The 24019-nt window shown below is 43.8% G+C and overlaps 1 protein-coding gene across 16 annotated transcripts in view; it reads left to right on the top strand.

Annotated features, from left to right (window-relative positions):
* The window catches only part of LOC143269220 (uncharacterized), a 304878-nt gene extending 282725 nt beyond the window's left edge, over positions 1-22153 (top strand). For 8 of the 16 annotated variants that reach the window (XR_013045634.1, XR_013045635.1, XR_013045649.1 and 5 more), the window contains 3 exons: positions 20126-20241; positions 21188-21282; positions 21446-22153. The gene's annotated coding sequence lies outside the window, so the exon portion shown is untranslated. Of the gene's footprint in view, positions 1-20125; positions 20242-21187; positions 21283-21445 lie in introns of those variants that run through there. The other 8 variants (XR_013045631.1, XR_013045652.1, XR_013045648.1 and 5 more) reach the window with 2 other exon arrangements.
* Positions 22154-24019: the final 1866 nt, after the last annotated feature.

Consider the following 24019-nt stretch of genomic DNA (forward strand, 5'->3'; position numbering starts at 1 on the left):
GAATCAGGTGAGAAAGAACATCCTTTATTGCTTCCCCAGCATGAGGAGAGGCAAAGATAAAGCCACTAAAGGTGTCTGTAGAGACATGGATAAATTTTTGTCTGCCAAATTCAGGGCAATGAGTAACATCCGTCTGCCAAATTTGGTTGGGAAGGAGGCCTCGAGGGTTGACTCCCAAGTGTGGGGCAGGGTGAGAAACAACACAACAGGGACATTGTTTGACAATTTCTCGGGCCTGTTGTTTAGAGATCTTAAAAAGAAGATGGAGGGTCTGAGAATTTAAATGGTGGATCTTATGGGCAGCTTGGGCCTGTAGGACTGAGCCGACCATGACAGGGAAAATTAACCTGGTGACAGCATCGGCCTGTGCATTGCCATCGGTTAACGGTCCAGGAAGATCACTATGGGCTCTAATATGGCCTATAAAAAATGGATGTTGGTGAATCAGGACAAGCTGTTGAATCTGGGAGAAAAGTGGGGTGGCGTTGGAGGTAGGCCTTATGGCTGGAAAGGTTTCTAACAAGGGGATGGAAAAGGTAATATAGGCACTATCTGTACAGATATTAATAGGTTGATCAGAATAGGTCTGAAAAACCTTTAAAATTGCTGAAAGTTCAACCAACTGCACTGACCGGAAAGGCGTTAGGAAGGAGGTAGGGCGGCCTTGGACCACGAAGGCTGCAACACCATTAGCGGAACCATCAGTAAAGACTGTAAGTGCACGAGAAATCGGACCGGTTTTTGTAATTTTTGGAAAGATGAAGGGATGTAGCCGGGCAAAATGGAGCAAGGGGTCATCTGGGAGGTGATTATCCAAGGTCCCCATAAACCCTGCCAAGGCAACCCCCCACTTATCTAAGGATTGGAACAAAAACTGGGTTTGATCCTTGGGATAGGGTGTGAGTATGATATCAGGATCCTTACCAAAATATTGGCGAGAGGTCTGTCGTCCTTTCATAATGAGTGAGGCCACGTGTTCAGGGTAGACGGAAATGACTCTTGAAAAGTCAGCGGGCATGTGGACCCAGAGGAATATCTTGCCTTTAAGTTTTGGTTCCTGAGCATGTTGCCAAAAGACTCCTGTGGGGGTGTGTGGTGTGGGCAGAACTATAAAATATAGTGGTATGGCATAGGAAATCTGAAAACAAGACTGTTGGTTAATGGCAATGGCTATCTGAATCAAAGCCTCGTTGGCTGCAGGGGAAAGCACATGGGGTGATGTGGGGTCAGGGTCGCCCTGGAGGATCTCGTAGAGGGGAAGGAGAGAGTCCATAGGAAGTTTAAGATAAGGCCTAAGCCATTGGATATAACCGAGCAATTGTTGGAAATCATTTAGAGTATGGAGATGGTCAGTGCGTAACTGGACGCGAGGAACGAGGACCCGGTTTGAATGGAGTTCCAACCCCAGGTAATTGAAAGGGTCCTGGGTTTGGACCTTATCTGGAGCAATCTGTAGTCCCAATTTATTAAGGGCTCTACTGAGTTCTGAAAAACATCGCTCAGGGGAGATGGGGTCAGGTGCAGGGAGGAGAAGGTCATCCATATAATGTAAGATATATATCTGGGGCCAATTAAGTTTAACAGGGTCCACAGCCTGAGCCACGAATTTCTGGCTGAGAGTAGGGCTGTTGGCCATGCCCTGGGGTAATACCTTCTTCCATTGATATCGAAGCATGGGTCCCTAAAAATTGTGGTGGGGAAGGCTGAATGCAAAATAGGCTCTATCCTCAGGGTGCAAGGGTAAAGAAACAATCTTTAAGGTCAATGACCATCTTGTAAAATTTAGCAGGAATGGCCACAGGCGAAGGCAATCCAGGCTGAAGTGCCCCCATAGGCCTCATTACCTTATTTACTGCCCTTAAGTCTTGAAGGAGCCTCCATTTTCCCGACTTCTTTTTGATAACAAATATAAGTGTATTCCAAGGGGAGTTGGAGGGCTCAATGTGGCCAGCCATAAGCTGCTCCTGTACAAGCATAGTGGCGGCCTGTAGCTTTTCTTGAGTAAGGGGCCACTGATCAACCCAGACAGGGGTCTCGGTCATCCAGGTAATTTTGTCTGCATGGGGTACAGGAGGGTCAGTGGCCACTACTAAAAACCTGAATATCCCAGCCCATGTCTATCCTCCTTGGGAACGAGCTGAATTGGTTGGACTCGCCCCTGAGCTGCCTTGCCCAAGCCTGTGCCAGGGATATAATCCATCCTTTGCATTTGTTGTGTGACTGTAGAGTTTGGGCTATATAAGATTGTGAAAGTATGTCCCTTCCCCAAAGATTAACAGGCAGGCCCGGAACCACAAAAGGAGTGACAGTCCCCTGGTTTCCTTCCTCATCCTTCCAGGAAAGTGTCCTTGAACTAATTAAAGGATTATTAGACTGACCGATTCCTTTTAAATCGGTGAGGGATGGAACCAGTGGCCAGGCAGATGGCCAGTGAGACTGAGAAATGACTGTGGTATCTGCCCCTGTATCCAAGATCCCCTGAAACTTCTTTCCCTCTATAGTAAGGGTGAGAGTAGGGTGATCCTGAGTAACAGGCTGGACCCAGTAGGCATCCGAGGAGCCCAATCCAGCTGACCCCTGAGGGGTGTTTGTAATTTAGGGATTATCACAGACAGACGAGGGTAGAGGAACCAGCTGTGCCAGGCACGTACCTTGAGGAATCGTGACCATGCCGTTTACAGCAGTGGCCAGAATCTTAATTTCACCTGTGAAATCACTATCCATTATGCCAGGGTAAACCTGGACCCCTCGGAGGGCTGCAGAAGCACAGCCAAGGACAAGCGCACAAACCTTAGGAGGCAAGGGCCCTGTCACCCCTGTAGGGATGACCTGAGCCCCTTCAAGGGAGTTTAATACTGTTTCGGTGGCGGCGGCGGTGGCACACAAGTCCAATCCGGCACTCCCTGGAGTTGCTCTCTGGAGGGAGGAGAATGGAACTGGGGCGGGAGAATTTGTTGAGGCTGGGGAGGCAGGAGGTGAGAGGACCTCAAGGCCCCAGGGTGCACTCTTGGAGGCATTGGGGCCAGGGGCTGGCCCCTTTAGAAGTTTCCTGGCACCCGCAGAGGAAGGGGCTGGCCGAGATAATTGCTTTTTGACCTGCATTCTGTAACCTAGTGGCAGCCTTTGTAGCAGTGGGGGCAGAGAGTGGGAGGCAGGGGCCTCATAGAGGTGGCCTCCTGAGCCTGCTGGGCTAAGGGCACAAGGCTGTGACCTTTCTGGGGACATTCCCTAGCGGAAATGTCCCGGTTGTTAATAGAAATAACAGGTGCGGGCCCCAGGCTGTTGTGAAGACCTCAGGGCAGCCCCTATGGCTAATCCCATGGCATGGACAGCGCCAACACCTGAACAGAGTCTTACATATTCAGACAGGTCCGCTCTGTTTTTATGAGGGTTTAGGACTTCCTGGCAGGCAGGATTTGCGTTTTCAAAGGCCAAGTGTTTAACAAAGGTGCTCTCATGTTCGTTAGGCCCAAAAAGTCTCTCAGCTGCATCATTTAAGCAAGCAACAAAGTCACTAAAAGGTTCATCAGGGCCCTGACGAATCTTTGCTAATGAGGTGGTAGACGAACCCTTTTGGGGCAGGCATTTCCAGTCCTGGACCCCCGCGTTTTGAATCTGGGCCAGGAGGCCAGGAGGGAATTTTGCCTGTGCTGCATTTGTATCATAAGGGGGGGTTGCCGAGGAGTTTCTTTAGCGTCCAAGTTTTTGAGGACGGCTGTTCAATATTTTTTTTGAGCAACTTCTCGACAATTTTCTGTAAATTCTGTTTTCCAGAGGAAAAAGTCACCCCCAGAAAGAGCCGCACTGGCAAGGAAATACCAATCATTAGGAGTTAACCAATGTTCGCTCTGGTTTTCCACTAAGGCCAGTGTAAAAGGAGCTGTAGGACAATACTGAGCACAGGTGGATTTCAGCTTTTCAACAAGGCGGAAATTTAATTTAATTTCTAGGTCCAGGAGATCTGATGTATTCTTTGAGCCTGCAATGGTACCAGATATACAAATGATGAATATATACATATATTCACATATACACACACACATATATGATACCATAACTTAAATATTTTCTTCATGTATATGTTATTTTCAAAAGGAATGAAGTTTAATTTAGATATGTAAGTTTTGCCAGTGTGAATATCAAGAAGTTGCCAGGTACCAATGGAGTTCATAAGAGAGGGTCTGATCCCTAGCGCCTGTAGTTAGAGATTGTTGTTGAAGAACCAAAGCACCCCCATTTCAAGCAAGACCCTCACCCCATCTTGAAATAGGACTGAGTTTTGAAATTCTCAGAGCTGCTGCCATAGGTCCCAGGAACTCAAAAGTACAAAGTCAGGATGTTTGAAGGACTATCTAGTAGCAATTGATTAACCATAGAATGTCCCAATGCTGGTGATAGTCTATAAAGTTTGACAAACAAACGGTCAAAACTGCAAAGTAAAATAACACAGAAATTCTGGGAAGCCCCTGAAATGTGAGTCAATCAGAATTGTACCCATACTAGCAACCCTAACTGATGTAACCTTGTGATTTCTGCCTTTAAAAACTGAGTTTGCAGGGTGGTGGGGATCTCCTCTAGCCTCCACTGTATTGGGGTGCTCGACAAGGTCCCTGCTGCGGGGCTTGAACTGCTTCAGTAAACCTTGCTTTTGCATTGTGTGTCTCTGGTGGTCTCTTTGGGGGTCTCTTGTCCCAGGCACAACAGTTGTGAGCTGGGAATCAAAGTCAGGGCCTGTGAATATATAGTCAGTGCTCTAGGTGTTGATCCATTGATTTTGCCCCATGAACATGTCATTATAGCAGTAAGGTGTGAATGGATGATCCTGATTTCATCTTTACCTCTGCTTTGAACACCCAAAAAAATACAAAATTGATGGCTTCTAAAACTAACTTAGACATGGTTCTTAAAGAAGTTTCCCAGCCCAAATCTTCAGAAAATGAGGGAAGAATACAAAAAATGATGAGGAGTGTAATTGACAATACAAGCCTTAAGAAGTGTTTGATTGCTGGACCAAAGCCACAAGACTTGAGTTTGTCTCCTGTGAGACCAAAATGAGCCATCTTAGAAATAAGACCAAAATGCTTTCACCCTAAAACTAAGGCCTAAGATTTCTCCTTTTAGGTAAAGGCCATGAGTTACTAGAATAGGCCATGAGTTACTGAAACCAGTCAGTCCAGATTCCAGAAACCAGGAAGTGTAATGGTACAGACAGAGGTAATGACTGCCTGACTACGGAATGTCCTCTCCCTGGTTTCCAGGGTAACTGACCACCTGAGTGCAGCCAATGAGAAATGGTGGCAGGCAACCACCCCCTTAGAAGCCATGATTTTTAGAAAGCCCCTAGAAGCGAGCCAATCAGAATTTTACACATCCTAGTATCCCTAAATGATGTAACCTTGTGGGTTTTGCCTTTAAAAACTGAGCTTCCAAGAGGTAGGGTACTTCTTCCAGCCTCCACTGTGTTGTATGTATTGGATGAAGTCCCTGCCTAGGCTTGTATTGCTTTTGGATATTCCAAATTAAATCTTGCTTTTGCATTCCGGCATGTTCGTCTTTGGTGGTCTCTCTGGGGGTCACGATCTATGGAATAACATCTCCAATGCCAAAAAATGAGGAGCAATGTGAGCCCACAAGGACAATTGTCAGATATACCCATGCTTTAGTTTATACATCCTGTAAGGAGAGGAGAGGAAATAGCAGGCGCGAAGACTGACTTGTCTGAATGGGATGATATTCTGCTTATTTGATGATTGTAAAACTTTCAGTTAGGAGCCCTGAATGGTGGTGAGTCCAGATGACATCTGGCTTATCAGGAGATCCTGAGACTTAAACAGAAGTCACTGGAAGGTAGGGCAATCAGGCATTTACAAAGAGCTGTAGAGTATGGAGGAAGTGTTAGGGAGGGAGCTTCCATCATGAAAGCCCAGGATCAAATGACAAGAGAGGAATGCTTGGGGTGTACCTGAGGACCAGCTGGCTTCTATTGTCTTTCTGTATCTACTCAGCTGGGGTGAATCAGTGCACTCCAGGTCTTTAGCTCTCTCCTGTTTCTGACAACCACATGTAGCTCTCAGTGACAATTTCCTGCAGCCCCCCCTCCCTGCTTTGTGGTCCTCACTTGGGCCTTAAAGCTCCTCAGTCCCCACCCTGTCAATCCCTGTAACCTCCATTCCTGGTAGGAATAAGGATATTATAAAGAGACACTTACATCTCTCCCTTTGGCTAACAACTAGTGGAACTGCAGACCCCATGCAATTCTAATTTCACTGGGCATCTCATTGTGGGAAAAGACTTGAATCCTCCAGATGAGAATGCAGGAGGGTTTTATAGATGGGGAAAATTAATGACATGTCTTCATTAGATTACTTAGTTTTGCAAATCTTTTACCTTCTATCTAAACCTCTTAGGACACCAAGGATGGATTAGTTATCTTATATTTACTTTATTGTTCCAAATTAGTCAATTGAAATAAATATCATGTTTTAAATTTTCGTTAATTATTTGCTTTTTTCCCTTCTCTCTCTCTCTCTCTCTCTCTCTCTCTCTCTCTCTCTCTCTCTCTCTCTCTCTCTCTCTCGTAAAGAATAGTATTACTATGTCTCTTTGGCTGGCCTGGAACTCAAACACAACAGACTAGGCTGTCATAGCACATCAGAAGATCTGTTCACCTTTCCTCCAGAGTGCCTGCATTATAGCTTGGCATGTCATTCACTGGATATCTTGCGTCATTTATTTTGCTTACTGAGAATGAGTGGCTGAGCCTGCCTAGTTAGAGTAGCCAGGGCACAGGTTCTGGTCCTATCTCCAGAACAGAAGAAGGTTCTAATCAAATGTAGCCTTCCTGGCTTAATGTCCACTGTCCTCCAACTATGAGAAATTTTATTTTTCTTTATTATTGAGTCTGTTATAACTCATCAATGACCTAGGAAGAGTTCTTTCCTTATTTTGCAGATGGTGAAACTCAGGCTCACAGAGATAAGTAGTTTTTGAATATAGTTAAATGTAACTGCTCTGGTTACTCATCCGTCATTCTAATTTCTCACTAAATGCAGTTGAAGCCACCTAACCCAGGCATGGTGGCACAGGCCTGTAATCATGGTACTTAGAATGTGGAGGTAGGAATTTCTGGATTTCAAAGTAATGCAAAATAAGAATAGTTATTGGAGTATGGGGAGAGAACCACAGAACCATGGGCAACTGTAATTGTCTCAGGACAATGTCCATAGCCTTCCCTGCAGCTCCAGAAATTCAGGGCCATGGCCCCAACAATTGCTAGCTGAGGTACTTACTACCTCAAGTTTACTATTCTTTTGTCTCATTTTGTTTTCCGAGACAGTGTTTCTCTGTGTAGCTTTGTGCCTTTCCTGGAACTCACTCATTAGCTCTCACTCTGTAGCCCAGGCCGGCCTCGAACTCACAGAAATCTACCTGCCTCTGCCTCTTGAGTGCTGAGATTAAAGGCATGCGCCACCACCGCCCACCTTTCAAATTTACTATTCTTGATAATATTTTCTATTCTTGAAAATGTTTCCTGTCCAAGGCACCTAGATCACTTGGGGATAAGACTCTTATTGCTCATTAAATAGTGGAGTTCTCCTGCAGGTAGGAGAATTAGCCTCAGGCAGGAATGAGCTCCCTATTTGCATATCCATTACAATGTATTCATCCTTGAATCCCTATAAACACAACCAACAGAAATGGACTCAGCAGATTTTATTCATATACTTGTGTATACATATGCTTACATGCTTAACAAGGAAGAAATTGGAAGGGAAGAGTTTGAGAATGGATGAAAAGAGGACAAGGAAGGGGGACATTGACTTAATACATATTAAACCCTAATACTCGTGCTAGAAACCCCATCCCAAGGACTGAGGAATCTGGATGCAGACATCCATGGGTAGGCCCTGGGTGGAGCGCTGGGAGTCTAATTAGTGAGAAAGAGGAGGGTTTATATGAGCGAGAATTGTTGAGGCTGAGGGGCCCCCAACTGGATCAGGCCCTCTGAATAGGTGAGACAGTCGATTGGCTTGATCTGTTTGGGAGGCATCTAGGCAGTGGTACCAGGTCCTGGGCTCGCTGCATGAGTTGGCTGTTTGAAACCTGGGGCTTATGCAGGGAAGCTTGGCTCAATCTGAGAGGAGGGGACTGGACCTGCCTGGACTGAGTCTATCAGGTTGATCTCAGTTTTTGGGGGAGACCTTGATCTGGAGGAGGTGGGAATGGGGGGTATGCTGGGGGGAACGGGAGGGGGGCAGGAAGGGAGAGAACAAGGGAATCTGTGGCTGTTATGTAGAACTGAATAGTATTGTAAAATAAAATAAAAAAAAATAAATAAATAAAAAATGTTAAAAAAAATAAAAAATAAATAAACAAAATAAATAAATAAAATTCTCTGCAATGTTGTCACAGCCCTGAGACAGACAGCAGGTAGGGCTAGTTAAAATGATCTCCTTCCTATCCTGCATAACTGTAAGACAATCTATGAAATCAACTTGTTTGTGATCTAAGTTCCTGCTTTTCTTTGCTGGTTGTCTGAAGTCCCTGTTACAACCAGGTAAAAAACACCTTTAGTTTACCTGATGTTAGTGTTAAATCACACAACAAACGCTCTCCTTGTGTGTCTTTAAATATCTCTTTAGTTGTTAACATTCCGGGTACCCTTCTACCTCTGTGACAGGGAATCACCCCATCCCACATAGTATAGTGGTCTTTACAAGTTAGCTAGCCACATTGTGTCCTGGAGGAAGAAGGGGAAGGGCCTATGGAGAGTAGGAAGAGAGCAGGGTCTGCTTTTGCAATCAGGGGCAAGTGCTATTGATATGCATATTTCTGCTGATGTACAAAACATCTTTGTCTGGGGTAGAAGGGAGGGACAAGAACCATTGTACTGTGATTTTAACACATTGTAACCCTATGAGAGGTGCTCTTGTCACTCAAGTCTCACTAGCCAATCAGGTCCCCCAGGTGACCTGCCAGTCATAAGTGGTACAGATCCTGTTGCAACCCCCTTCAGACTTAGCTTTCAACAGGAGCTGGTGCTATTGGTTTTGTGTGCTGTGATGTGAGTGCTGCTTCAGGGAGCTAAGCAGATATCATGGTTGAGCTGGGAAATCCTGACATGGTGAGTGAGGGGCTGCTGTCTCCAGTGGGCTGGAGCAGATGGTAAGGTGTAGGATCCAGTGTGGTGGGTCCTCCCTGGAATTGAGTGGGAACAGAACGCAATGAGGAGGACATCAACTGAATGAGGATGGCATTACCAGTTGAATTTAGACTCCTCACACTAGCTGTTTCAAGTGAGACCCACAGTTCTGCTTTCCATCATTTTGAGACTAAACATGCCTGGGGAAACATGCTGTGCTTCTGCAGCCTATGTTGGTGTAGTTGGAGAAATTATTCTCTTAAAATCTCAAATCTGCCACCTTCACCCCCGCCTGTCATAAGCCCTGGCCACATCCCTGGTCATCCAGTGAGCTTCTGAGGGTAAGATCCAGGATGGGAGAACTGGCTAATGTGACTCACAGCAAACAGTATTGAAAAGCTGTTACTTAAGTTTCTGTCAGTGTGAACCAAGAGGTTGACCAGGTGAAGAGAACAGCATGGCCATCTGGAAACAAGGCAGTAAAATGCCATATAACACTCAAAAATATGTCCACAAGACCCAGTCATTTGGTTTTGTAGGGGGCATTTCTCCTTCCATACTGTTTCTGCCTCTGATCTGATATGACCCCTGCCAAGCAAATGAGACCCAGACACTTGACTTCACTCACTCAGATCTCTTTGCTGCACTTAGATCCCTAAGTAGCTTCCATCATAAAAATGGCTCTACCATACTGACATGTAGGTGAGTGATATGTGATTGACCCGTCTCCCTCAAGACTGCAGCTTCTAGCAGAGCAGTAGGATTTCCTTGGCAGTCATGCAGTGCCTTCCAAGAGGCTAACTCCTCAGAAAGACTTGTGAATAATCACAGAAATGAACTATTGGATGGGATGAGTCAGTTGGATAAGTGAGTAGATGGTTACATGGGTGTGTGTATATATGTGTGTGTGTGTGTGTGTGTGTGTGTGTGTGTGTGTGTGTGTGTGTGTGTGTGGTTAGACAGGCGGGCAGCTTGGCCCTGCTGCTTCAACCTGCCTGCTGCTGCATTGTCCAGAGGTCATACATCTTCTCATGGGCCTCCTCACAGAGCCTTTTTGCCTCCTCACAGAACTCTTATAGTAAAATCTGTTTTCCCTGCAGCTTTCTGTGGTTCTCTTTCAACATGCTCACTTTTTCCTTCAGCTGAGTCCATTCACTCAGGAGCTGACTGTAGAGGGTACTGAAATGTCACCAAAAATGATGAGCTCCACCTCCATCTGCCACTCTTTCCTCATAATACCTACATTCCTGCAAGGTTCATGTCCGCATTCCCAATAGCCCTGGGCTGGAACCCACATTAGCCATGCCAGCATCACTCAGATGCAGGCCAAAGCCAGAGATTAGCAAAATTCCAGAAAGATTCCAACTAATTCTGAAGATCCTGACAGCAAAAGTTATTTATGAATCTTTGCAAACTGGATCCCCCACGTCCCCGACACACACTCTGGTGCTTAACTATTCACAGTATTGGGAAACATGAGCAGGTAGAGGGAAAACATGCTCTGATGGGACAGAAGGCCCAATGGGAATACATTCCATCTATATGTCCCATAGAAACCAGCTCTGTGAGCTCCTGCCAGAGCCACAGAAACCATTCATGGTGAAAACCGTGTTTTCTGTCTAGAATTTCCAGAAGCTGACAGGAAAATGTTGGGAGGGGCTCTCAGACTTTTCACTCTTAGGAGAACTCAGTCTAGGAGGCACAAGTCCAAGAGCTATCAGACAGGCTCCTTGCTAAGAGGTAAACAGGCTAGAACCACAGCCCAACTTTGTTCAGAGGTGAAGAAGGGTAGAAGCTACTGCAGGATGTCTTTTCCTATACTGTGAATACATGGTACTCCCATTGGTTAATAGATAAGCTGCTTTGGTCTATGGCAAAGCAGGATGGAGCCAGGCAGAAATATCCAAGAGAGACAAAGAAGAAAGTCAGAGGTGGAGGAGATGCCAGCTGCCACCCAAGGAGAAACATGCCAGCAGCCTGGCAATGCAGCAGCCATGTGGCAAACATAGATTAATAGAAGTGGGTTAATTTAAGGTGATAGAGCTAACTAGCAAGAAACTTAAGTCATTGGCCATACAGTTTGTAAGTACTATAAGCCTCTGTGTGTTTATTTGGGACCATTTGGCTTCAGGAGGTAGGTGGGACAGATTCCTCCTGACAGCTGGGTCAGGCAGGACTCGAAAAACTTCGGACTACCAGAAGGAGTCCTTAACAATTTCAGGGGTCTCATCTAAATTAGGCACTCACCTGTAGGAGTTGGTCTTCTCACTTAGCTCCTTCTACTTGTATGAGGCCTCACAGTCCTCCTTGGAGAATTTCTTTACATCTAACATGTTCTTCTTATGCTATGTTTTCAGCATCTCAAGCTCAGAATTCATCCTGTAGTAGGGCATGGCCCCAGGAGCAAAGAACCCCATGAACCCAGGCCTCAGAGACCACATGAATTAAAGTTCTGTTTTATACTACCCTAGTCCACTGGATGTCACACCCTGAATCCTATGTACTGGACCTACTGAAGTGCATTAGACTTTTCTCACAGCCCCATGGCCAGGAATGTCTGGGTGTCACTAGGGAAGGAGATAGGGCTACATGTGCTCCCTCAGTAGGCCTAGAGGAGTAGACTAGCTCTGTAAAAAGGGCTGAGGAGGCTGTGCCACAGATCCGGGTGTATCTGAAATCTGCAATGACATTTCCACTGTCTTGAGAACAGAGATTCTTTATCCTTAAAAGGATCACCAGAACTCATAATCAGTAGTCCCATGGAGGAGGAACTACATTAGGATGTCTTAATAAACTCCCAAGGGGATTCCAGTGAGGAACAGGGTGGCCACAAAGCTGAGAGCAGTGATGCTCAAAGTAGGGCTCAAGGCCTGAGTATTTATATCACCTGAAATGTGAGAAATGCGCATACTCATAACTGCTATCAATCTTTGACTCACTTGGTCTGGAAGAACACACACACACACACACACACACACACACACACACACACACACAACTGTAAGGGAGCCTCTCAGAGACAGTAGAGAACACACTCAGACACTAAATCCTCTGCATAAAGAGATTTCTTACCCCAGAAGGGCAAGCATGGCATTGGGAACCTCTGCCATCAGGTGAAGGCAGACAGTAAGCAGCAGGCTTTTTTAAGCACTGGGTTTTTAGGTAGAAAAGGTTAAGTCTGTGCTAGGGTGAGTTGTTGAGATCTGATTGGACAGGTTAGCCAGTGTAGCTAAGTAATGTATTTTGATTGTTTGTCTTTGGTGTTTAGTTTCAAGAATGAGTCAGTGTCCACTAAAGGGAATGAACTCTGGAGTCTAAATATAGGAATGTAATCTAATGGTTTATCAAGGGAGAGGGAAGTGAAAAGGGCAAGACCTGCCACTGCCATGTTTGCAAAGTTTGGACCCCTTAGAGAGCACTTCACACATATAAACCCACACACAGTTAGGATGTCAGAGAAATGCAGGTAGGGGGCATTGTGTCATAGTATACGAAACAAGACCAGAGAGGAACAAGGATGAACTCCAGGCCTTCTGATCACACACAGATGGACCAAGTAAAACCACAAGGCTGCTCCCATAGCAAAAAGCAAAAATAAATATCTATTGAAATATATAAACTCAATTCAGAGCACCAAGCATCTCCTAAAAGCCAATGCCTGTCAAGGCCTCTTGAAATGCATATTGTGATCTTACATCCTGCTGCTCTTCTCTGTAGATTGTGATTCAGGCCACAGGCTCTGGTTTTCATTTGCAGGAATCAGAACAGCCTATGTCCTATCAATCATGCAGGCTTCAGTTCTACCTCTCAGGACACAGTCAGGACACAGTAGGGTCAATATAGTCACCAGAGAAAAGGGCATGATGAATACCTGTTGTTCAACTCATTGTTGTTATAAAGGGCCAGGAATTCAAGCAGTTCATTCCTCTCATTGGTCATCATCTGTAGCTGAAGGGTCAATTTATCCACCTGGTTCAGCTGCTTCTCCTGCTCAGTGAGGAAGAAGGGTGTGGATGATGCCTTCCTAGTAGTCCCTGTAGGTACATAAACACAGTGAATTTGTACAGATGAATGGCATAGGGCCAAGAGAGATCATGTGGAGTCCCAAGAGGAGTCCTGAGGAAGAGGAATTGCATGGCTCTCAGTGAAGCCCTCAAAAATCAGAGCAGGTATCCTTAAACTGGGGACCATAAGCCATGTGTCTGTCTCTAATCTCTAAGGATAGATATATGCCTCAGGCCCTACTTCGGCCCCCCTATCCCTGAAAGACATGACCAAGGCCAGTCATGTTGGTTTGGAATTGTCAGCCAATACCTGATGTGATGCAAGAAAGTCCTGGACTGCCTGGTGCTTTGAATCTCTCAGCCCTGATAACCTGTGTGCATGACAGCAACTGAATGTCTCAAACCTGGGTACATGGATGGAAAGTTTCCCTTCCTGGTATTTATATCAGATATCCATGAAATCTACAGAAATCCACTGAGAATAAAGTGCAGCAACATCTTACACTGATACCTCATTAGTGGTTCTGGGCCTCCTTTAGTATTCTTTGCCTATCATAATGAACTGGGTCCTAGCACAGCAGCAGCATCCCTGATGTTTCCTGGCCCTCTACCAACTAATCATCAGAGATCCTCCAATTTGGATCTGCCCTTTAGAAACCCAGGTAAGCTGCATAGACCCATTGCTTCAGATCATCACAGCTACTGAACCTCATTAAGAGAAGGACCAATTCTGGCATCAACTCCTGCTTAGAAAACCAGGGCTTTCTATGCCAATCATTGTGCTCAGTTTTGCCAACATGTCGATTGGTGAACCCAGTAAGTACTTAATGAATGCCTCAAGAGCAGTTAGCATTGCCACAACACTGGTGATTTCACAAAAGATGCCATTGACTCTCCAAAATACAATAGAATTTCCAGAGAAGAGACTGTTAGGGTCACTGCTAATGTCGTCACCTATCTGATAACAAACTCTTCTCCAATTCACCAAAAGCCAAGCTGCCCTTTCCAGCACCTTCCCTGAGACAGGGGAGGACCTTCTGCATCACGTCATTCTAATCAAGTGATCTCACTGATTCATTAGAATCTAGTTCATTCTAATTCAATAGTTCATCATGTGTGGAGGGAAAGACTTGTCCAAATCCTGCCGAAGAATGGCTCTTCTCATCCTGAAGATTGCTAACTAATAACATGGGAAATAAAGATGCTAAGAAATTAGCTCAGTATAATGGGGAAGGAAAATTACATATAACAAAACAATTATCATTCAAGAATTACAGTTACAATATTAAAGAAGATGTCCTATCTATCTTACATTTGTGAGTTTAAGGTTTTATTTCTAACTTATCTTTTATCATAACTGAGGAAATTGTAACTATCTAGTCTTCAACGACATCAAAGACCTCAGAAGGATATAATATTACCTGAGAAATGTGAGAAGGATATAAGCAACTTTCGGGAGTCTTACAGGATAGACAGACAGCTGACAATCTGGCCAGTCACCTAATGTTCCTTTGTAAAGTCGGGGCATCTGTCTTTAGCTCATAGGCCTAGAGTCTCTCTGTCATTTTTTTCAGTGTCCTGTAGAATGTCTGGCAGTTTTCTCTGTGAAGCAGGAACCTGAAGGACCATCTTGTCAAGCAAAGTTTAGTGGTCATCTTTCCATGTGTCTTGCATGTCCAGTCGATCAAGCAGTCCAGGCAAGAACAGTTTCTTGCCCAAATGGCTATCTTTGCCAAGGTGAAGATAAACTCCATATGGAGTGTTTTTGATCCCCATTCTCCTCTGTGAAGTAAATCCAGTGCTGTCAGGAGCAGACATGTCTCACTGTCCAGAACCTCTAAATTTTTAAAACATTTTAAATGCCATATTCTGTAGGTCTTTGAAGTGTTTGAAAACTACCTATCTATCTGAAATATATCTATGTATACCTAGAAGACTTATCTAACATGGCTATAAATATGATTATCATAGATGACTAATTATTTATCTATTTATTAATTATCCATTACAATTTTAAATGAGTTACATAAACATAATACCTCAAACAAGAATAGAAATATATATACAGTATAACAAAACTAACTTTAAGTTTGTATCAATAAACTAAAATTTATACCAATGTAAAGCATTTTAAACATAAACTAAAATCTATACCAATGTAAAACATTTTAAACAAGTTGTTCTTTAAAAGTAGGTACATTAATCTACCCTTTTATCTTATCATTTCTATATCCTATACATCTATATCATATCCCATTTTTTTAGAAAGAGATCGCATTTATAATCAACCTGTTTTAAATAACAATATCGTTTTTTTTTTCTGTCCCACACCAGAGGGCTCTTTTGATTTGAGACACAAGAATCTCTTAACCATTTTTTTAAAGGAATATATCTGGGTTTAGATGGGGAGTGAGCCAATTCCACCTCTAAAACCAGCTTGGTATATTTGGGAATTTGTGCGTCAACTTTCCTGTCTTCTACAGGCAGGGGAGTGTTTCAGGGGTCTGCTGGTTTCTTCTCCTTTTCACATGCTTCAGGTGACCCAAGGGACAGCCTCCTCAATCTTATTCATAGCTGCTCAGGATACAGCCCAGCTTCTGACTCTCCAATTCTGGCCTCAGAAGCCATGAGAATGGTGGCACAGTTCAACATGTCTTTATTGAGTGAGACACAGGCTCTCCTGGAACTTGAACTGCCGTCTGTCTTCAATTCTCCTCCTCATTCCCCAAATGTTTGAGATCAAGGCATGCATCACTATGCCCAGATTGTTTTTTCTATTTCTAAATGTTCAAACATCCAGAAAGATCCAAACTCTAAAATGATTGTGTTCTCAGACCTTTCCCACAGGGCATTCTTGACCTTTGGAAATCCAGAAGCCAGTGTTGTTTGAGTGGCTACTTCATTCCCAGCCCGAGGCCCAGATCTACAAAGGCAGGCTGTGTGAGATGGAGTTTTCCATGGTGTGATGTCACTGGGGGAGTTCCCACACAGCAGACCTTACTCAGGCTAATCTGTTAGGTTGGCAAAAGTGACTCTGAGCCTGACACTAGGGGCCTATTAACCCCAGGATAACCTGGTCCTTAGATGGCTCCTACCTCAGGCCCTTAATCTGATCATTCCTCCTAGTCTGTAAGTCCACTGCCCTTCAGGGCAGATGGAGAGGCCTAGACACTCTGAGGCAGGAAAGTTGGGGGCTTAAGGCCAGTTTGGGCTCTATAGGGAGATGCTGTTTGGTTTTTGTTTTGTTTTATTTATGAAAAAGCTTTTTTTTTTTCATTTTACATACCAGTTCCAGTTTTCAGTTCCTCCACTTTTCTCAAGCATCATCACTCCCCAGCCCACCTCCCATCTACTCTTCAGAGAGGGTCAGGTCTCCCTTGGGTAGTCAACAAAGTCTGGCATACTAAATTGAGGCAGAATCAAGCTACTCCCCTCTGTGTCGACGTTGAACAAGATATCCTACTATAGGAAATGTGTTACAAAAAGCCATTTCATGCACCTGGGATAAGTCCTGGTTCCACTGCCAGGGCCTACCCAAACAAATCTAGCCACATATCTGTCACCCACATTCAGAGGACCTAGTTTGGTCCTGTGCTTGTTCCAGCCACAGTCCAAGAGTTTCCATCTTGGCTAAGCTGTCTCTGTGGTTTTCCCCATCATGATCTTGACCTCACTTGCTCCTGTGGTTCCTCTTGCCACTCTTCAATGGAAATCTAGGAGCTCAGCCCAGTGCTTGGTTGTGGATCACTGCATCTGCTTCCATCAGTTACTGGATGCAGGTTCTATTTTGATGATTAGGGTAGTCCCTAATGTAATTATAAGGAAGGTATGTTCAGGCTCACTCTCCATTATTGCTTGAAGTCTTAGCTGTGGTCATCCTTGTGGATTACTGGGGATTTCCCTAACACTGTGTTTCTCCCTAACAACCTAATGGTTCCCTCTATCAGGGCATCTGTTTCATTACTCCCCCTCTTTATTCCTCCCTCGACTGGGCCGTCTCATTCTCTCCTGTTCCCATCCCCCAGTCCCTCACTTGTACCTCTCCTACTTTATCCAGGAAATCTTAAGTATTCTTCCTTTCTGGGGCTCCTCATGTGTGTCCATCCCTCTTAGGGTCCTCCTTTTTACCTAGCTTCTCTGAGGATAGTAGCCATGTTACCCTTTGCTTTGCATCTAATATCCATTTAAGAGTGAGCACATACCATGTTTGTCTTTCTGGGTCTGGGTTACCTCCCTCAGGATTTGGTTCCATCCATTTGTCCACAAATTTCATGGTGTCAATATTTTTTACCACTGAGTAATATTCCTTTGTGTAAAGGTACCACATTTGCTTTATCCATTCTTCAGTTAAGAGCCACCTACGTTGTTTCCAGGTTCTGGCTCTTACGAATAATGCTGCTATAACAGTGGTCGTGCAATTGACTTTGTGGTATGATTGAGCATCTTTTGGATATATGCCCAATAGTGGTAATACTGGGTCTTTAGAATGGTTGATTTCCAATTTTCTGAGATACTGCCATACTGATTCCACAGCGGCTGTACAAGTTTGTACTCCACCAAACAGTGGAGGCTTTTCCCCCTTGCTCCACATTCTCACCAACAGAAGTTGTCATTAATGGTTTTGATGTTTTTTATTCTGATATATGTAAGATGGTATCCCAGTGTCATTTTGATTGGCATTTCCCTGATGGCTAAGGATTTTGAGCAGTTCCTTAAATGTCTTTTGGCCATTTAATATTCTTCTGTTGTGAATTCTCTGTTTAGATCTGTTAAGTTGGATTATTTGGTATTTTGATATCTAGTTTCTTGAGTTCTTTATATATTTTTGAGATCAGCTCTCTGTCAGATGTGGGTTGGTGAAGATATTTTCCCATTCTCTAGGCTGTCATTGTGTCTTGTTGACCCTGTCCTTTGCCTTACAGAAACTTCTCAGTTGCAAGAGGTCTCATTTCTTTATTGTGGCTCTCAGTGTCTGTGCTAATTCTCTTCTATCAGTTTTAGTATAAGTGGATTTATGTTGAGGTCTTTAATCCATTTGGACTTAAGTTTTGTGCGTGGGCATAGGTAATGGATCAATTTACATTCTTGCATGTGTCAACATACAGTTATGCCACCACCATTTGTTGAAGGTGCTTTCTTTTTTTCTTTGTATACTTTTAGCTTCTTTGTCAAAAATCAGGTGTTCTTATGTCTTTGGAGTAGTCCCAGGTCTTTGTTTGGGGATCATCTTTAAGACTGATGGAGACAGATTTAAATGAGAAGGTACTGTGCCTAATCTGGTTAGTAACACTTTGCATCAGTCAAAGAAGAGATGGAGCTGCCCATTACTCTGCATGTCCACATAGCTAACTACAACAAAAGACAAAAAAACTAATGCAAGCTAAAATGTTTTCCAGGCATTTGTAAGGGCAGAATTATTTATCTGCAAAGAAATCCTTGAGAGAAAAACACAGTAATGGGGTCCATGAAGGTGAGAAAGAGGCTACTGAGAAGAGGAAAGGCTGCCTGAGAGTTTGTGTCCTTCTCTGTTCTGGGTGAATGGTGGCTGACCACTGATGACTTCCCTGCATCCTGTTTTGTTTTTCTCCTCATTGCCTGCTGCCATTTTCCTTTCACCTTTGCCTAACCTTGGTTCAGCTAACCTTGTCCATGGAGCTTGGCCTGGACTTTGTTCCCTGAGGAATTCTGAACTGCAAAGGTGCTTGTGACTACATCTCAGCCCAGCAGAAGTCGCACAGCTATGCTGAGGTGTGAGAAGAGGCTGTCTCAGTGCACCCCTTAGACTCAAAATACTCTAAAGCACCCACTCCATGTTGTGTCTGAAGCACTCAGAAACTGCTTTTATTCCAAACATCCTCATACTGATTCAAAAACTTCCTGATGGAGGGTTGGGAGAAATGAGAACTCTCAGACATTGCTAGTAGTGTAAAATGGTGCCGCCCTGTGAGAAGCTATGTACAATTATTCAGAAAGTTGAACTGCAGACTCCGGATGGACCATTGATTCAGAATGTAAAGTAGGTGTCCACAGAGAATATTGGGGACAACAGGGCTACAGCAAGAATCATCAGAACACCCCCAGCTAGAAACTCTTCAGATGCCTTTCATTGATGAGGGAAAATGTACAATGTGGTCCTTGGAATATTGTGAAGCATGGATATTATATGCAATTATTTGGCCATGAGTTAGTCAACCATCTGTTACTCAAAGAAATCCTGACAAATTCATCTTACTTGGAGGATAGGTTAATATAGACTCCTGATTTTAGAGATTTTCTAGTTTTCTGACTATTTGCTTTGAGACTAAATTGAGGCAACCTGTGGTTTGGAGAGCTTCTTTAGGAGGAAGCTGCCCTCCTTGGAGGAATGAAAAGAACTGAGAGAGAGAGCAAGGGGCTGGTCCACTGCCCTCCAGGGGTCCAGTGCTGGGAACTAAGCCTTCAATGCACAGACTGGGGAATTTGCTGGGAGAGCTTGGATTACTGGTCAGGAACCCTGGGGTTCACCTGTCTGTGTACAGGTTTACAAAGTAAGCACTACACTGACTGATCTGCCCACTGAGTTCTTCTCCCAGGTCTCCAGGCATGCTTGTGTTATACAGACACACAGGCAAGCAGAGCACCCGCACATATAAAGTAAAATGAAATGAAAAAAATATTAAAACAAAGTAAAAGTACACAACCTTCTCCACATCCCGGTGTTCAGAGCATCCTCTGGGATGAAATAAGGGTAGAAAATATGTGGGTTAATGATAGGTCACTTTCTTCTCCATAGCATCCCAGGTGATCTTGTTTTACAATAGTGTTATCTGGGAAACTAAACATGTATGCAATGTGTGTGCTTGTATGTGTGCATCCATGTACATGTGTGTGTTCAATTGTGTGTGTGTGTGTGTGTGTGTGTGTGTGTGTGTGTGTGTGTGTCTATATGTACAGGGGTGCAGACAACCCTCTCCTAAAAACACAATCTTCTAATGAACAGGAACATCAAAGACTTGAGGAAGATCTTCAGTCCCTGATGAAGCAGAAGGAGCTGCTCACCCGGCAAAGGGACTTGGCAGCAAAGCTGCAGCATCACTTCACTGTGTCCCAGATGAGGTAGGAGCCCAGGCTTCCAGAAGCAGGTGGATGCAAGTGGTGCGGCTGTACCAGGATTTCTGTCCTCTTTGAGTTTCTGTTCAATTGGCAAAGCTTCCAGCCACAGACAGGAACAGAACACCTCAGAGTGTCATTGCTGACTCAGTCAATAGGAACTTCTGTCCAGGAAGCAATATGCTTTCTCCTTGGTCTTATGGAGACTGTGTCCTCTTCTTCCATACTGAGTCCTCTAATATGCTCTGAGTATCTCATCTCCTAGATTAGATCTCCCCACAAATATGCCCATATTAGCCAGAAATCTACAGGATCATCAATCGTGAAGGAAAGAGTGTCCTCCTGCAACTTTATTTTCCATCAGGAACATCACATTTAGAGATAACTGTCTACCCTTTGGCAGATTTGCATACAGCAGTCTCCTGTTGATTGTAGACTCTCGGCACTATTTATCAGTTTCTCACAAGAAGATTTACTCTGGTCATGAGTAGGAGTTGACAAGTTAAACCCATTCAGGTGTCTGGGCTGTAGGATTAATCAGAGCTTTCTCTGCATTGCTGTGTAGGCTCCACTAGAGGGCAGGCGTAGAGTTTTCTAGGAGGTTCACATTCACCTGGTATCTAATCAAGACCAGGTATATCTTCCCTGACCTGTGTGCCTCAGACCTTCTAATACTGATATTTCTCCAAAATGATATCTTTGGACTGTTGGAGAAATATGCTACTAATCCAGCACAGTGTGTATTTTCCAGTTCAACTTCTAGCAGTTTTTAAAAGATGAGGAAAAAAAATCCTGCCTAGGTGCACTCTGACCCTTTTCCCTTGGGGAAGCAGGGAATGAACTCAGATGAAAGGTAATGTTCGATTGTCTAGCTGAGCAGATCTGGTGGGGGCTCAAAAGCTGACATGGCAGGTCCCCCCAGGCTTGTGTCCCAGCTGTCTTCCTCCCCTAGGTTTGAAAACCTGCAGCAGGAACTGGAGCAGACCACAGCCCAGGATGAGAGCCTCCTGCAGATGGAGCTGCTGAAGCAGAAACACTATGTCTCAGGCAAGTCAGCCACCATTAAGCCCCATCCCCAGCAGCCAGGGTGTTCATGGGGTGTGTTTTCTTCCTTAACTTTTGTTTCCTAGGGATGAATAGACCCTGATTTTCTTGCCATGTGCACAGCCAAACTGTTTCTGAATCATATTTTCTTTACTGATTTTCCCAGAGAGCACCTGTTAAGAAAACTGAGAAGGCTGGAAGAAGCAAGAGACACCTTAAAGGCATGACATTCTAAACTCCAGGTTCAAGGCCTCCTCAGAAAATGCCACCACTTTTCAGCTGTGAACTCACTAGTGAGGCAAATATTAACCTACCATCAGGCGATGCAGGCACAATCTGATCCACATCTGTTGGCTCACTATCTTTGGAGAAAAGTTTGTGTCAGAAACAAGTCTAATATACAGAGAACACAACACAAATTACTAAGAACCCTGACTCCATATGTGATGGGAAATCTGACAGGGAAGACTGTGTTAATGTCACACTGCCATCCAGACATACCACACCATAAGCATAAGATTCTCTGTCATGCAGTGCAGAAGCTGACGCCATGTCATGGGCAAGTGTTGCTGAAGATAATTTACTATAGAGAATAAGCCAGTTCCTTACTTCTTTTGCTCTTCCATAATGAAATTCCAAAGGAAACTGAAATTTCCTTCATTTTTGGTGTTATATCTTGGGATGTTTATTCTTTGCGTTTTGGTTTTCTTCATTGTTGTTTAAGGTTGTGTTAATTTTTGTTATACTTTTATTCTTGTCATTGGTTTAATAGTTTGCTAAGGCTATACACTGTATATAATGACTGCTGTTTTGAAAACCCCCATTAAATAAAATGAATGTATTTTTATGAATAAAATAAATTTCAAACTTTTCACTCTGAGAGTCTTCTTTAGTACATGAGGTTTCACACTCTTGTAAACCCAGAAATCACAGGCTTGGATGTATCTCAGTAAGTTTCAGGAAGCTCAGGCTGCACAAAGACTTCCCAGCCATGGGCCTCAGGGATACACAGGGGGATGGCAACTTGGATGTTGGTGGTATAGCCTACCTCATGGATACCCACTACATAATAGAAAAATTAGACATATTGTATCCTTGAGGTCATATATTTAGCTAACAGTAAAATATGGTACACTGTACACACATGTTCAAAAAATCTCCATGTATAACAAATTAAAGGGAAACACAGGAAATGAGAACATTCATTAAATTTGTATAAAGGAAATCAAGAAGTAAAAAAAATCTGCCTCTGGTTTTTTTGAAATACAACATGAGTGATAACTGAACAGCAGAGCTGATTTCCTGCAAGACAATTTAGGATATTTTGTGGTGCTTTTGTTTATACTTATGGGTGTTTTGCTAACACATACATGCAATTCCCATAGAGGCCAGGTGAGGACAGAGTCCACCTGGAATTTAACTTAAAGAAGTTTGTTAGCTGTCCTGTGGGTCTTCTTAATAAATAAATGCTCTTCCAATAAATGCTCTTAATGGATGAGCCATCTCTCCAGTCCCTGCAATTGACCTTTGTCTTTCAAGCCATGTGTGCTATATTATTTCCATTGGATCACTCCCAACCAAAGACTGAAATTTATTGAAAACTTTAGGGACAGGCATGCTAAATATCTTAGTCTGCCACACATCCATTCAGGGATCTCATAGGTTCCGGATCATGCCTAAGTCTCACTGACTGTCAGAATGGAACAGATTTGCTAGATCTCTTCTAGGTTGACACCTATTAAGCGTCTCTGATGAAATGCAGAATTGAGAAGACCCTCCTGGGGGTAGAGATAGGTGAGGAATCCCACTTGATGGTCCAGATAAGCAATGATGGAAGGAACCTCATGACTAGATGGAGTGGATGGAGCCTGCATCAGGGGCACATGTCTCTGGTACAGAGTGATTCTGGGCAAAACTAAAAAAGGAGAGAAGTGGTTGATCCTGCTCTGTTACCACAGCAGATCTCAGATTATATTGAGAAAGTTATTCCAGAGATTGATTTACTCTGGTGAAGCTCCTCTGGAATAGATCTGACTTCTGAGACTGAGAGTCAGGCAGAGATTTGATGTATAAAGGAAGATATCCTGTGAGTCTCTAAACTGGAGCTGTCATAGCAGAAGTAAAAAGAACCTACTATCCTCTGATCTACATGTGGATGGTAGGGTGTGTGTTTGTGTGTTTGTGTGTGTGTGTGTGTGTGTGTGTGTGTGTGTGTATGTGTGTTTGTATATGTGTGCCAGGTCTTGGCCCACAGAAGCTAAGACATCTTGTTTTTCATTCCTCACTTAAGCTAGAACCTCTCCATCTCATATAATCACTCATTTAATTAGTAACTGTGTGTTCCATTTGAGAAATTTCAGGCTTGTGTTATTTTACTTTCTTGCCCAGAAGCTATAGACACCTTGTAGGCCAGCATCAAAGCATCACCTGAAAAACAGGTTAAGAGAATGTGACTATGTGGAATTTTTAACTGAGATATGGCTGTTGTGAGGCCCAAACTAATCTAAAAGTCATATACCTCTTTGGTACACTGGTGAGGGCTCTTTGGGGTAACAACATATAGAATGAATTTCTACATATACTAGAGGCTACTTTTTAGAATGAGTTACAGGCTGTAGTCTGGCTAATTGAACCTTGGCTGGCTATGATGACAAAGTCCAAGAATCCAGTAGTTGCTGAGTCCACTATGCTTGAAGTCTCAGCCCATGAGTATTATAGTCTGGAATCCCAAAGAAGTCGG

The sequence above is a fragment of the Peromyscus maniculatus genome, chromosome 18 (assembly GCF_049852395.1).
Source record: "Peromyscus maniculatus bairdii isolate BWxNUB_F1_BW_parent chromosome 18, HU_Pman_BW_mat_3.1, whole genome shotgun sequence".
NCBI classification, from domain to species: Eukaryota; Metazoa; Chordata; class Mammalia; order Rodentia; family Cricetidae; genus Peromyscus; species Peromyscus maniculatus.